The 13,075-nt window shown below is 36.3% G+C and overlaps 1 long non-coding RNA gene across 1 annotated transcript; it reads left to right on the top strand.

Annotated features, from left to right (window-relative positions):
* The first annotated feature begins 2,971 nt into the window (after positions 1-2,971).
* On the top strand, positions 2,972-12,694 carry LOC140613074 (uncharacterized). The gene is made up of 4 exons (XR_012014187.1): positions 2,972-3,209; positions 9,065-9,163; positions 9,491-9,646; positions 11,112-12,694. It is a non-coding gene; the product is annotated as an uncharacterized lncRNA (long non-coding RNA).
* Positions 12,695-13,075: the final 381 nt, after the last annotated feature.

Genomic DNA, 13,075 nt, shown 5'->3' with positions numbered 1-13,075 from the left:
AGAAATAAAAGAGACAAAAAGTGCTTTGGAGACCCTGGTTCTAGCCTTCTTTCTTTCAGTCTTGTTTTTAAAATACTTATTTGTAAAATTCAGGTTAAGCTTTCCTGATAAACTTTTCTCACTGACTGCCCAGTAGGCAGCAAAGTCTTATTTGTGAGTGTATTCTCTGGAACCAAACTGCCTGAATTTGAATCTTGCCTTCACCATGTGCTAGCTATTAACTTTAGGCAGATTACTTCCCCTCCGTGTGTTCCAATTTGCTTATCTGAAAGAAAAATGGGAATAAGTACTGACCTCAAAGAGTGTTCTTGAGTTAAGTTAGTAAATGTAAGGTTCTTAGAACAATATTCAGCAGTAAGTACTTTATAAACGTTGGCTGCAATTACTAACTTTTGGTGGCATCTAATACAAAGACTTTTAACCTGGAGTCTGAGGTTAGAGCTGGAGAGGGGAATGTGGTCTTGAGCAGAAAGGCAAGGTAAGCTTCAGGATTACATAGATCTCCCTTAAGATTCCTCAAAGAATCCTGGATATTCCAGCATTTAATTTTCTGTTGGTCCGTGGTTGTACATAAAGTTAATGACCTTGAAAGTTAATAGCTATTGAGATTACAGCACATCCAGGAAGGAGTCCATTCTGTTGCTTTTTCACTTTCCAATTTTGCTTCTGATTTTGAGTCCACATCACAGGGTTAAGCAATTTATAGGATAATTTCCAGGACAGAAGTAACAAAAGCTTTGGAGTGCCTGGCTGGCTCGGTCAGTGGGACGTGTGACTCTTGATCTTGGGGTTGTGAGTTGGAACCCCCCCCATGTTGGGTACAGAGATTACTTACAACAAAATAAAATCCTTAAAAAAAAAAGTAATAAAAGCTTCAACTTACTGGGTGATAGGTTATAGAGAATTATTTATAAACATCATTACAAATGTTTTTGTGAATTGAGGTCATTTGGAAGAGGATACTTAATTTTTAACCTGCTGTAAATGTTAAAGGCAGTGTGCTTGTTACGTGCTTCATGTTTCACATTTAAATTCAAATTTCTTAACTATGTAGTATTTCAGATAAGTATAAGAAATTATAACCAAGACCCCTACCACTAGATTGAACAAATGCTAATGTTTTGTTTTGTGTCAGATTTGTTGGTTTTGACTTTTTAAGGAAATAAAACATTACAGATACAGCCTTTTCCTTACTAAAATATAGTTAGCTTTTTGCACCTTTCACTATTAAAAGATAGTACTGAAATAAACATTTTTGTGAAATGTGTGAAGGCTTCTCTAGGACACATCACTAGAAGTGGAACTGTTGAGATGTGAAATAATTCACATTTTCAGTTGTAACTTGGGTATTACAAATCGGTCAGTAAAGTGCTTGCACCAATATGTGAGAGTCCCTGTTGACCCATATTCTTGCCACTTGATGTTACTGGACTCTTGCCAATCTGATGGGTTTGAAATAGTGTCTTTGGTGTGTTTTAATTGGTATTTCTCTGATGACTGTAGAGGTTCGTGATCTTTTTTTGTATTTATTGGACATTTAGTTTTCTCCTACTCTGTATTTATTGCCTATTCATATCTTTTGCCGATTTTTCTATCATGGTGTTTCTTTTTCCTGTGGATTTGAGGTGTTCTTTATACTGGATACTAATTCTTTGGCATTTATATCGATTGCAGATGTCTTTTCCCTATCCATGGCTTGTATTTTCACTTTATGATTTTTGTCGTACAAAAGTTTATCTTAACAGATTTAACTTTATGGTTTTTGCCTTTTGTGGCTTACGAAATTCTCAGTGTCCTAAAGATACCTCTGTTTTCTGAATGTGTTAGATTTGTTTTTCGCTTTTAGGTCTTTAAGCCATTGGCAATGTATTTTTATATATAGTTTGAAGTAGGGATCGAATTTTTATATTTTTCAATACTCGTGTCCAATTTTCATAGTGCCCTTTATTTAAAAGTTCATCTTTCAGGGGCGCCTAGGTGGCTCAATCAGTTAAGCAGCCAGCTCTTGGTTTGGGCTCAGGTCATGATGTCAGGGCTCCTGGGATCGAGCCCTACCTTGGGCTCCATGCTTGGCTGGGAGTGTGCTTGGGGATTCTTTCTCTCCTGCCTCTCCCCCCCTACCCCGCTTGTGCTCTCTCTCACTTTAAATAAATCTTAAAAAAGGGGAAGGGGCATCTGAGTGGCACAATCAGTTAAATGTCTGACTCTTGGTTTCTGCTCCAGTGGTGATCTCAGGGTCTGGGGATGGTGCTCTTGCATCAGACTCCATACTTAGCAGAGTCTGCTTGAATTTCTCTCTCAGATAAATAAATCTTAAAAAAAAAAAATAAAAGTTCATCTTCTAGTCACCTCTGTTTTATATCAAGTTTTCGTATTAATTGTAACTCTGTATGCCCTATACCAGCACCATATCTAGCCCTATCTTTCCATAATTACATGTAACTTTCCAGGAAGAATTATTGACTGATAGGATAAGCACCAGAGCACCATGATTATTTTTACTCAGTTGTCTTAGCTATTGTGAGCCCTGTGCTCTTGTATAAATTTTAGGATCGATTTGGTCAAGTTCCTAAAAAGCTTTGTGGGACTTCAATTGAAAAGAATTGCATTCAATTAATAGATAAATTTGGTGAAATGATCATGTTTATAATACTGAGGCTTTGTATTTATGAATACAGTGTACCTCTCCATTTAGGTCTTTCGTGTCCATCAAAGTTACAATTTTCTACCTAAAGATTTAAATGTACATCTATGTGACTTGTAGCCTTTGTTATTATCCTATATAGTAATAACATTTAAGTTACATTTCAAATTATAATTTTCATTGCTGGTGTACAGAACTGATTTTTATCGATTTTTCTACACGGGAACTTTGCTAAGCCTCATTAATTTTAATAATTTGTAGATTCTTCTACTTTTATATGGAAAATTATGCTATCTATAAAAATAGTTTTGTTTCTTCATTTTGTTTGCTAATTAAACCTTTTTCTCCTATTATCTTTAATTATAGTTGCATGGTGATTGACATTGAAATCTATGAAAAATAGGGAGTATGTGTTCATTTGAAAATACAACAGCTACCATTTTGTTTCAGGATAGCAAACTTAACCAGAAATTTATACCATCTTGTATCTTGGTCATGCTAGTAATGTATAAAATTTGATCAATATCAACAATTCTTAGGTCGTGGAACAAATTGAAAATTCCAGGTAAGCTGATCAAAATAAGATAATAGTATTATATGACATATTTTATAATTCTGCCATCAGAGTCAATTTCTTACTGCTACAATTTGGATTTTGCTTGTACAAGAATAGTAATTACAAGTGAAGCTTTGCTTGCTAGTCTAATTTGAAAAAATATTTAATATAGTTTCTTAACAGCTTCCATTCAGATATAATTAACGCAATAAATGCATATCTAGAGTATACAATTTAATAAGTCTTTATGTATCTGTGCAACGGTCACCACATCCAAGATAATAAATCTATATAAGTCAAATCCAAAATGTTCTTGTGACCCTTGGTAAGCCCTCTAACCCATCCATCCCACTTATTTCCCAACAGCCATGGATATTTGTCACAATTAATTTGCATTTTCTGGAGTTGTATATAAATAGATTCAGTATTCTTTTTGTAGAACTTCTTTTCACCTAGCATAATTCTTTTGAGATCTATGTTGCATATATCAACAGCCCATTCTTTTTAGTGCTGAATGTTGTTGGTTATACCACAAACGGTGTATATGTTCACCTGCTGGTAGATACTTGGGCTCTTTCCAGTTTGAGGCTAATACAAGTAAAGTTTCTGTGAATATTCATATAAACAGCTTTTTAGGTACATATGCTACTCTTGGGGGTAAATAGCTAAGAATGTGGTAACTGAGTCACATGGTAGGATTATGTTTAACTTTTTAAGAAATCCCATAGTGGTTGTACCATTCTAAATTCCCACCAGCAATGTGTGAGAGTTGAGTTACTTCACATCTTCATCAACACTTAGTATGGTCAGTCTTTTAATTTTAGACATTCTAATGTGTGTGGATCCCATTGTGGTTCTAGTTTGTATTTCTGGCTAATGATGGGGAGCATATTTTCCTGTGTTCATGTGCCATTTTTATATCTTTAGTTAAGTATCTGCTCAAAACATTTGCCCTCTATGTTTTTCTTACTGAGTTTTGCGACTTCTTTAGATAAGTCTAGACACAAGTCCATTGTTGGACTTGTATTTCATTCTTCATCTTTCCAGGAGCACAAGTTTTTAATTTGTTTCATTTAAGTTGTTTTTTTTTTTTTTTTAATAATTTCTGCACCCAACATGAGCTCAGACTCACAACCCTGAAATGAAGAGTCATATGCTGTACCATGTTGTACCGACTGAGCCAGCCAGGTGCCCCACAAGTTTTAAATTTTGATGGATTCAAATGTATCATGTTTCCCTTATGGATTGTACTTTTGGTGTTACATCTGTGAAATCTTTGCATAGCCCAAATCACAAATATTTTGTATATTTTTTTTCTCTAAAGTTTTTATAGTTTTAGGCCTTACATTTTGGACTATGGTCCATTTTGAGTTTATTTTTATGTGTGGTGCATGGTATTGATCAAAGTTTTTTTTTTTTTTTTTTTTTGCATATGGATATCCTGCATTCCAGCACCCATTTGTTCAAAAGCTGTCCTTCCTCCACCTAATTGCCTTTGTACCTTTGTTCAAACAAACAAACAAAAAACAAAAACAAAAAAAAAACAATTGTCCATGTAAGTGTGGTTCAGTTGTTCCACTGACCCATTTGTCTATCCTGAGGCTGATACCATATTGTCTCTTGATTACTGTATCAAGTGTTGAAATCAGGTAGCGTGAGTCCTGCAGCTTTTTCTTTTTTACCAAGTTGTTTTAGCTGTTAGAGATCTTGCATTTCCATATGAATGTTAGAATCAGCTCAGTTTCTACAAAAATGCCTACTAGGGTTTTGACTGGAATGTGTTGAACCTATAGATAATTCAGAAAGAATTGACATCTTAGTATTGAGTCTTTGACATGTGAACATGGTATAACTCTCCATTTGTATAGATCTTTGGTTTCTCTCAGCGTTGTATAGTTTTCAGTGTACAGAGTCTCGATGTTTTGTCAGATTTATCCCTTAGTTAATATTTGTATGCCATTGTAATCATTTTTTCACATAGAAAGGTAATTTATTTTTGCATATTAGTCTTATATGCTATAACCTCACTAAACTGACTTCTAGTAGATATGAACTACTTGTTTCCATTCCAAGGTACGGTTTGATTCCCTATCAAAATCCCATGAGCCATCATCATACTCCCAGAAAATCAAAGTGACACAGTCATCATTGGTTCTATTGGAGCTTCTTTCTTGATAGGAAGATCCCTGTCAAGTGGGATATGCTTTTAAGGATCCCTTTTTTAGAGAGGAAAATATTTAGTCTGATTAATCCACTGATTAGCAGCCATCAGAATCACTTTGGAACCAGTTGCTGAATCTCAGGCCCCACTCCAGATCTACAGAACCTGAATCTGCATTATTTGCATGCATATTAAACTGCTTCCTGTCCACAAAAAGCCCCATTGCAGATCCTTTACTTCTGGGTAGATCTGAAAAACTAGCTTCGTGTGTCATTTATCAAAAGGAATCTCAAGCCATTATCCTATATGAGGAATAGACTATTGTGCCCATTGCTAGATTGTTTGAAGAAATAAGAAATGTATTTACATAAGTTTCAGTCTTTTTACAGCTTGGATTGGTCTATCATCAGAACGGAGAAGGAAGCTATGTGACCCAGGTAGAGATCGCAGATAAGTGAATAGGACCTTAATCACAATACCATCCTCGAGAACCAACAAGTGCTTTGCTTTTCCCGTGTCTCCTCCAGTTACACTCCATTCACTCACCTCCTCAACCACACCGTAGACCTCTTGACACTACCTGCATCTGAATTCTTTCCTACCAAATCCTAACATCTTTTCAGTTCTCTCATCTCTTCAGTTCTCTCCCACGGCATCTGTTCTTTGAGCTTATCAGGACTGCTGGCGAGCCTCCTGCCTTTCCTCCCCATCTCCTCTGGTTTTGCTTCTAGTTCCTCTTTCTTTGCTACCTAGTGACTCCTCCCTCCTGCCCATGTTCTTGACTTCCTTGCCTAGCAGAATCCCAACCACAGATCATTCTGTCAGCTTTCTCTGGTCCTACCATCAGACTGCTGAGTCCTGCTGGAAAAGTCATTCAGCTGTGCAGACTGAAACTACTTTAAAAGTCTAGAATTTTGCTGGGTCCCCTTTGCAGTCCTTCCCAGGCAGCTCTAATCCATTCACCATTTGTATGTGTTTCCTGAGTCTGCTATGACAAATCACGACAACTTGATGGCTTGACACAGCAGAAGTTTGTTGTCTCTCAGTTCTGGAGGCCAGAAGTCCAAACTGTTTTCCCCTGCGAAATCAAGGTGTCAGCTGGGCTGCAGTCCCTCTAGAGGGTCTCAGAATCCACTCCTTGCAGTCCAGCTTCTACTGATTAGTCGCTTCCTTGGGTTGGGACTCCATCACTCTGTTGCCTACGTATTCACGTTGCCTTCTCCCGTGTGTCTGTGAAATCTCTCTGCCCCTCCTAAGGGGCATCCTGGATAATCTGGAGTGATCTCATCTCAAGGTTCTTAATCACAACTGCAAAAACTCTTACCAAGGTGACGTTTACAAACTCCAAGGATTAGGATTTGATATTTTGAGGTGGCCATTATTCAACCCACTGTACCATTCAAAAATAATTCTGTTATGAAATACACCACATACAAAAGTATACAAAAATGCACAACTGTCCAACCAAGAAATAGAATGTTACCAATGCCCCTCAAACTCCTTTCACCTCCCCTACCTGATTGGATCTTTGATTCTAAATGTTGTAGTAATTCTTCCTTTGTGTGTGTGTGTAGCTTATACTATCTTAAATCATATGTGGTGTGGGGGCACCTGGGTGGCTCAGTGGTTGAGCGTCTGCCTATGGCACAGGTTGTGATCCTGGGATCAAGTCCCACATCGGACTCCCCATGGGAAGCCAGCTTCTCCCTCTGCCTGTGTCTCTGCCTCTCTTTGTGTGTCTCTCGTGAATAAATAGATAAAATCTTTTTAAAAATGTGGTTTTGATCGCTGTTTTTAAAGTTTATAAAAACAAGTTTGGACATGTTTCTTGGACATTTTTTTGAAATTTATCTCTGTCGATGAATTTAGTTGTAGTTTATTAATCCTCACTGGTATAATTTCATTGTGTAAATATACCAAATGGGTAGGCATTTGGATTGTTTGGAACTTTTGCCATTCTGAGTGATACAGTGAATTGCTGAGTTGTAGGGTATATATGCCTGTTTAACTTATGTAATGCAAACCATTTCTCAAAATGTTTATACCAGTTTACATTTTCTCTGGTAGTGGATGAGGGAACCCATTGATTCATAGTCTTAGGGACATTTGGAGTTGTTTCAGTGTTCAATTTTTGCCAATTTGGTGAGTTTTAAATATTTCACACTGCTTTTAACATCCCGGTTATGAATGAGGCTAAGCATCTCTTCTTAATGTTCCTATTCTTCTTTCTGTAAAATTACTATTTTTTTTGTTTCTACCTTTTTTCTTACTGATTTGGTAAAGTTCCATAATATTCTGGATACTATTCCTTTCTATTATATGTGTCACAAATACTTTTCCCTGGTTATCTAAAATAAGTCAAGAAATGTTTGCTTTTATTCTTTACTCTGGAATAATTATACAAATTGGGAGTGTTCATTCCTTGAATATCTCATAGAGCTTACCAGTAATATCATGGGGGCTTGGAATTCTCTTTGTGTGAAAATAATTTTTATTTTTTTAAAAGATTTTATTTATTTACTCATGAGAGATACAGAAAGAGAGAGGCAGAGACATAGGCAGAGAGAGAAGCAGGCTCCATTCAGGGAGCCCGATGTGGGAATCCATGTGGGACTCGATCCCGGGACTCCAGGATCCCACCCTGAGCCAAAGGCAAACACTCAACCGCTGAGCCACCCAAGCATCCGGGGATTTTTAAATTACTGTCTCAATCTTAATTGTGATTATAGGACATTTACATTTTTAAATTTTTCTTGTATCAGTAATATTTTGAGGAATTTTTCCATTGCATCTGAGTTTTCAAATTTTTTAGCATGAAATTTGATCCATATTTTTAAAGGATAAGTTTTTACTTTCTTGAACCTAGCTAGTTTTTTTTTTTTTTTTCTTTAATTTCTGCTCTCATCTTCATTAGCCCTTTCCTTTTACTTTCTTTGGGCTTACTTTGCTGTTTTTCTTTCCCCCCCAGCTTGAAATGGGCCCTTAGCTTATTAATTTTTCAACCTTATATACATGTTTGTGATGTTATATTCTCCACTGTTTTAGCTTTATCCCACAAGTTTTCCATGTTGTGCAGTATCTTTATCATTTTAGTTCTAAATGTTCACATTTTACATTACAATTCTTTGATCCATTGGTTATTTGGTAATATGTTCCCCAAAATGGGGTTTTCTAGTTTTTGTTTTGTTTTGTTGGGTTTTTTTTTTTTTTTTTTTTTTTTTTTTTTTGGCTTCTAAGGTCATTGCATTGCAGTCTCTACAATGATCAGTCCTCTTTGGAATATTTTGGCTTGCTTTTTTGACCTAGTTTATGGTCAAAAATGTTTCATGTGCTTGAAAGAATGTATATTTTATTCAGTGTGGTGTTCTATGGTTTGCCCTATATATTAGGTTATTAATTTTATTACTGGTCTGTATGTTAACTGAAGCACAAATAGATAGGATACAATACATTAAAAATAAAATAATGATAAAAAAGATTGGGCAAAACAAGTTTACCTCTCTGGGATTTGCTTAGCTTCTTAAATCTAAAGATTTATATCTTGCCAAATTTAGGGAGTTTTTCAGCCATTGTTTCTTCCAGTACTTTTCAGCTATGCCCTCTTTCTCCTCTTCTAGGACGATCATGACATAAATGTTAGATTTTTGTTGTTGTTGTTATAGTTCTGCAGGCCTCAGATTTGTTCTTATTTTGCTTTTTATAGCCTATTTTCTCTCTAGATGTTGTGTGACATCAGTCTTCCAGTGCACTGATTCTTTCCTCTGTGTCTTTGATCCTCCAGTTGACTCCATCCATTGTTCAGGTATTGTATTTTTCAGTTCTAAAGTTTCCATTTGGGGGGGCACCTGACTGGCTCAATCAGAAGAACATGTGACTCTTGATCTCGGGGTTGTGAGTTTGAGCCCCACATTGGGTTTAAAGATTACTTAAATAAATAAACTTTAAAAAAAAATAAAATTTCCATTTGGTTGTTTATTTGCTGAAACTTTCTACTTTTTTGCTGTTTTTTTATTTGCCTCAAGAATGTTTATAATTGCTGTTGAAGCATTAGTGTTAGGACTGCTTCAAAAATCTTTGTCAGATCATTAATTCTATCATCTCAGTTTTCTCATTGTCTTTTCTCATTCAGTTGAAGATCTAACTGGTTCTTGGTGTGATGAATGATATTTACTAGAAACCTGGACATTTTGGGCACCATGTTATGAGACTCTGGTGCCTACATCAGCCTTCTGTTTTAACAGGCCTCCTCTGAAGTGTCAAAGCAGGCCTGTTCCAGCAGACAGAGGTAGGGCCCCTCCTTGATCACCTCAGATGGATACAACTCTAGGTTCTTCATTGTACTTTCCTGATGTGGATATTGCTAGGGCCACAGTTTTTTCTGTGCTATTTGGCTGGAGTAGAAGGTTATTGTCTAAACATTTTCTATCTTGCTAGGCTGCCTTTTTTTCTTATCCTTTGACCTTTGACTAGAGAGAGCCAGCTTTTTTTTTTTTTTTTTTTTTTGAGAGCCAGCTTTTATTGGGACTTATTTCTTTCTCTTATTTTTGTCTGCACCTTTTGGCGTTCCCAATTGCCACATTCTTCAGCTCCAGGTTTGAGATGTATGAGGTAAAAAGAAAATCCGGAGAAGCCACCACTGTATTGTTCCTTGGGTCCCAAGGTCCCTGGCCACTGTTTTGTCATCTCTCCATCTTTCAGAAATTTCTTATGATTGTTTTATACATAATCTCTCAAGTTTTTAATTGTTCTTAATGAGACAAAGAGGGAAAAGAAAAGTACATCTTATGGGAAGCAGCAATTATTATTTTCTTATTTGCCAAACTACATCTTTAGTCAGGGGAGGTAAGATCAGTAGAGAAAATGAGTGTTCTTTCTACGTAATTGCTTTCTTCCCACTTATAGCACAATGATCAGATATGCTGGAAAAATCATCAAGGTGTGGAAATCATTTTGACATAAATTTTCCTTTTTCAGGAACTCAAACCAAATAGTGTATAATTTCATTTAAATCAGAAGTTGTGTGCAGCTCCTGATTTTGCCCATGATCAGATTAAAAGTCATTGCTTTAGAGATACAACTTAGTCACTTTATAAATGAGATCTAAAGAGCAGCAAGCTTGAAAGTGGAAGTAACATCTACTGTAGTCCCAAAGGGAAAGTAATTGACTCTCAATTCAGTTTTTCCTCCCATTGTACTATTTGCTTCTCATAACTGTTTACTTCTACAGTTTCTTTTGTTGGGATTTTTAAGAAAACTATATAAATCAGCAAGGAATCATTTTATTACAAATAACAAAACCATCCTTTTGTGGTTTAAATAGAGATGTATCTGTATCATACAACCAAATCCTTTACCTCTTAGAAAAAAGAGGGAATAAATGAATAAATACACAAACCCCATGTAGTTATACCTCCTACACACACACACACACACACACACACACACACACACGATCAACTGTCAATGCTGAGAGATTGAGTAAGATGAGGACTGAGAATCAACCTTTGCAGTTGAATGTGGAAGTGTACTGTCTTTGGCTAAGGCCATTTCAGTGGAGTTCTGGGAACATCCTAATGTGAATAGTCCCAACAGAATGATTTGTGATGAGAGTGTAAACTAGCAAGTATAGATGACTCTTGAGGTGTTTTGCTATAAAGTCGGGCAGAGAACTGGTAGAAGAGCTGAAGGAGGGTGTGGGGCATTTTTGTGTGCTTAAGATTTAAGCTATTACAGCATGTTATTTATTTCAGAGAGACAGAGCATGCAGTGGGGAGAGGGACAAAGGGAGAGGAAGAAAGAATCTCAAGCGGACTCCTTTCTCAGTGCAGAGTGAGTCACAGCACTTGATCTTATAACCCTGACATCATGACCTGAGCCAAAATCAAGAGTTGGATATTCAGCTGACTGAGCCACCCAGGCACCCGTAAAGAATGTTTGTAAGCTGAGAGGATTGATTTATGTTAAGACTAAAAAAAAAAAAAAAAAAAATTGATGATACAAGGAGAGGAGGAATGACTGCAGAGCTGAGTCCTGGAGAATGTAAGAGAAGAAGGGATCTGATATCCAAAGGAAAGACTGATGTTGGTGAAAGCAAACATAGTTCATCCATTCTATTAGAAGAGAAAAACAGAATTTTTAAAGTTTTGTTTGTAGATTTTGGCAATGAGACAAGAATTTCTATTTGATTGCACCTGTTTCTTTTCTATTTTTTTGTTTAAGTTGTCTCCACGCCCAGTGTGGAGCCCAGTGCAGGGCTTAAGCTCATGACCATGAGATCAAGACCTGAGCTGAGATCAAGAGTCGGAGGCTTAACTGACTGAGCCACCCAGGCGCCCTGCACCTGTTTCTGAATATAAACTAAGCAAGGTCATCTACTGAGAATGAGGAGAGAGGAGATGTAGAGATTTGAATGGAGAGGAGAACAAATGGAATGGAGTGCATAAAAATAAAATGGCATTGTACTGGGGACCATAGCCAATGCAATAAGACAAGAAAGAAAAATACAAATATAAGAAAGCAAGAAACTAAGCTGTTATTTTTTTTAAATGTGAGCTTTTTTTTTAAGATTTTATTTATTTATTTATTTATTCATAGACATAGAGAGAGAGAGGCAGAGACACAGAAAGAGGGAGAAGCAGGCTCCATGCAGGGAGCCCGATATGGGACTCGATTCCGGGTCTCCAGGATCACACCCCAGGCTACAGGCGGCGCCAAACTGCTGTGCCACCGGGGCTGCCCGAAACTAAGCTGTTATTAATACATAATATATATCCACACAGAAAATGCAAAATGATCTACCAACTGACTACTATAGTTTAGGAAGAGAACTGAAAAAAAAAAAAAAAAGGAAGATAACTGAATATAAGATCAATATACAAAAACTGCATTTCTATGTACAGTAAAAGTTATAAAACGTAATTTAAGAAAATATATAATCTAAAGTAACAAAAGATTAGGAAGTGAGAGATAAAGCTAATAATATGCAAGATTATTGGCAAGAAAACTGCTCTGTTTAATAAGCAAATTTCATTCAATTACAATAAAAATCCCAAAGTTTATGGAAAATCTTGACAAACTGATTCTTATGGAAGAGCAAAAGCCCTCAGATAACCAAGACACTCCTGGAGTAGATTAACTAGTAACTTAGTATAAAGCTATTGTCGGAACACCTGGATGGCTCAGCAGTTGAGCGTCTGCCTTTGGCCCACGGCGTGATCCTCGGGTTCCAGGATCAAGCATGGAGCCTGCTTCTCCCTCTGCCTGTGTTTCTGCCTCTCTTTGTGTGTGTCTCTCATGAGTAAATAAATAAAATCTTTAAAAATAAATAAATAAAGCTATTGTAATTAATATGGTATGATGTGAAGGAGAAACTGATCAATAGAATAAAAGAAATAATTAAGACAAATTATGCAATATGTAAAAGAAAATATGTAAATTCGATACATGATATAGAAGATATTGCAGATTCAGTGTAAACAAAATGCCTAGCATATAATGGGTGATCGGTATATATTTGTTGAATTAACGTTTGGATAAACGATTGAGTAGAAAAAGTATGAACTCTTTAATGTTTGACATTGGGATAATTGGTTATCCTTATTTTTAAAAAATTAGATTCCTCTCTCAGACTATAATTAAAATCAATTTCAGACCAGTTAAAAACCTGAATGTGAGGCAACCTGGCTGATTCAGTTGGAAAAGCTTATGACTCTTG

Source organism: Canis lupus, chromosome 21 (assembly GCF_048164855.1).
Source record: "Canis lupus baileyi chromosome 21, mCanLup2.hap1, whole genome shotgun sequence".
In the NCBI taxonomy this organism is placed as follows: Eukaryota; Metazoa; Chordata; class Mammalia; order Carnivora; family Canidae; genus Canis; species Canis lupus.
This window is presented reverse-complemented; position numbering and strand designations above follow the sequence as displayed.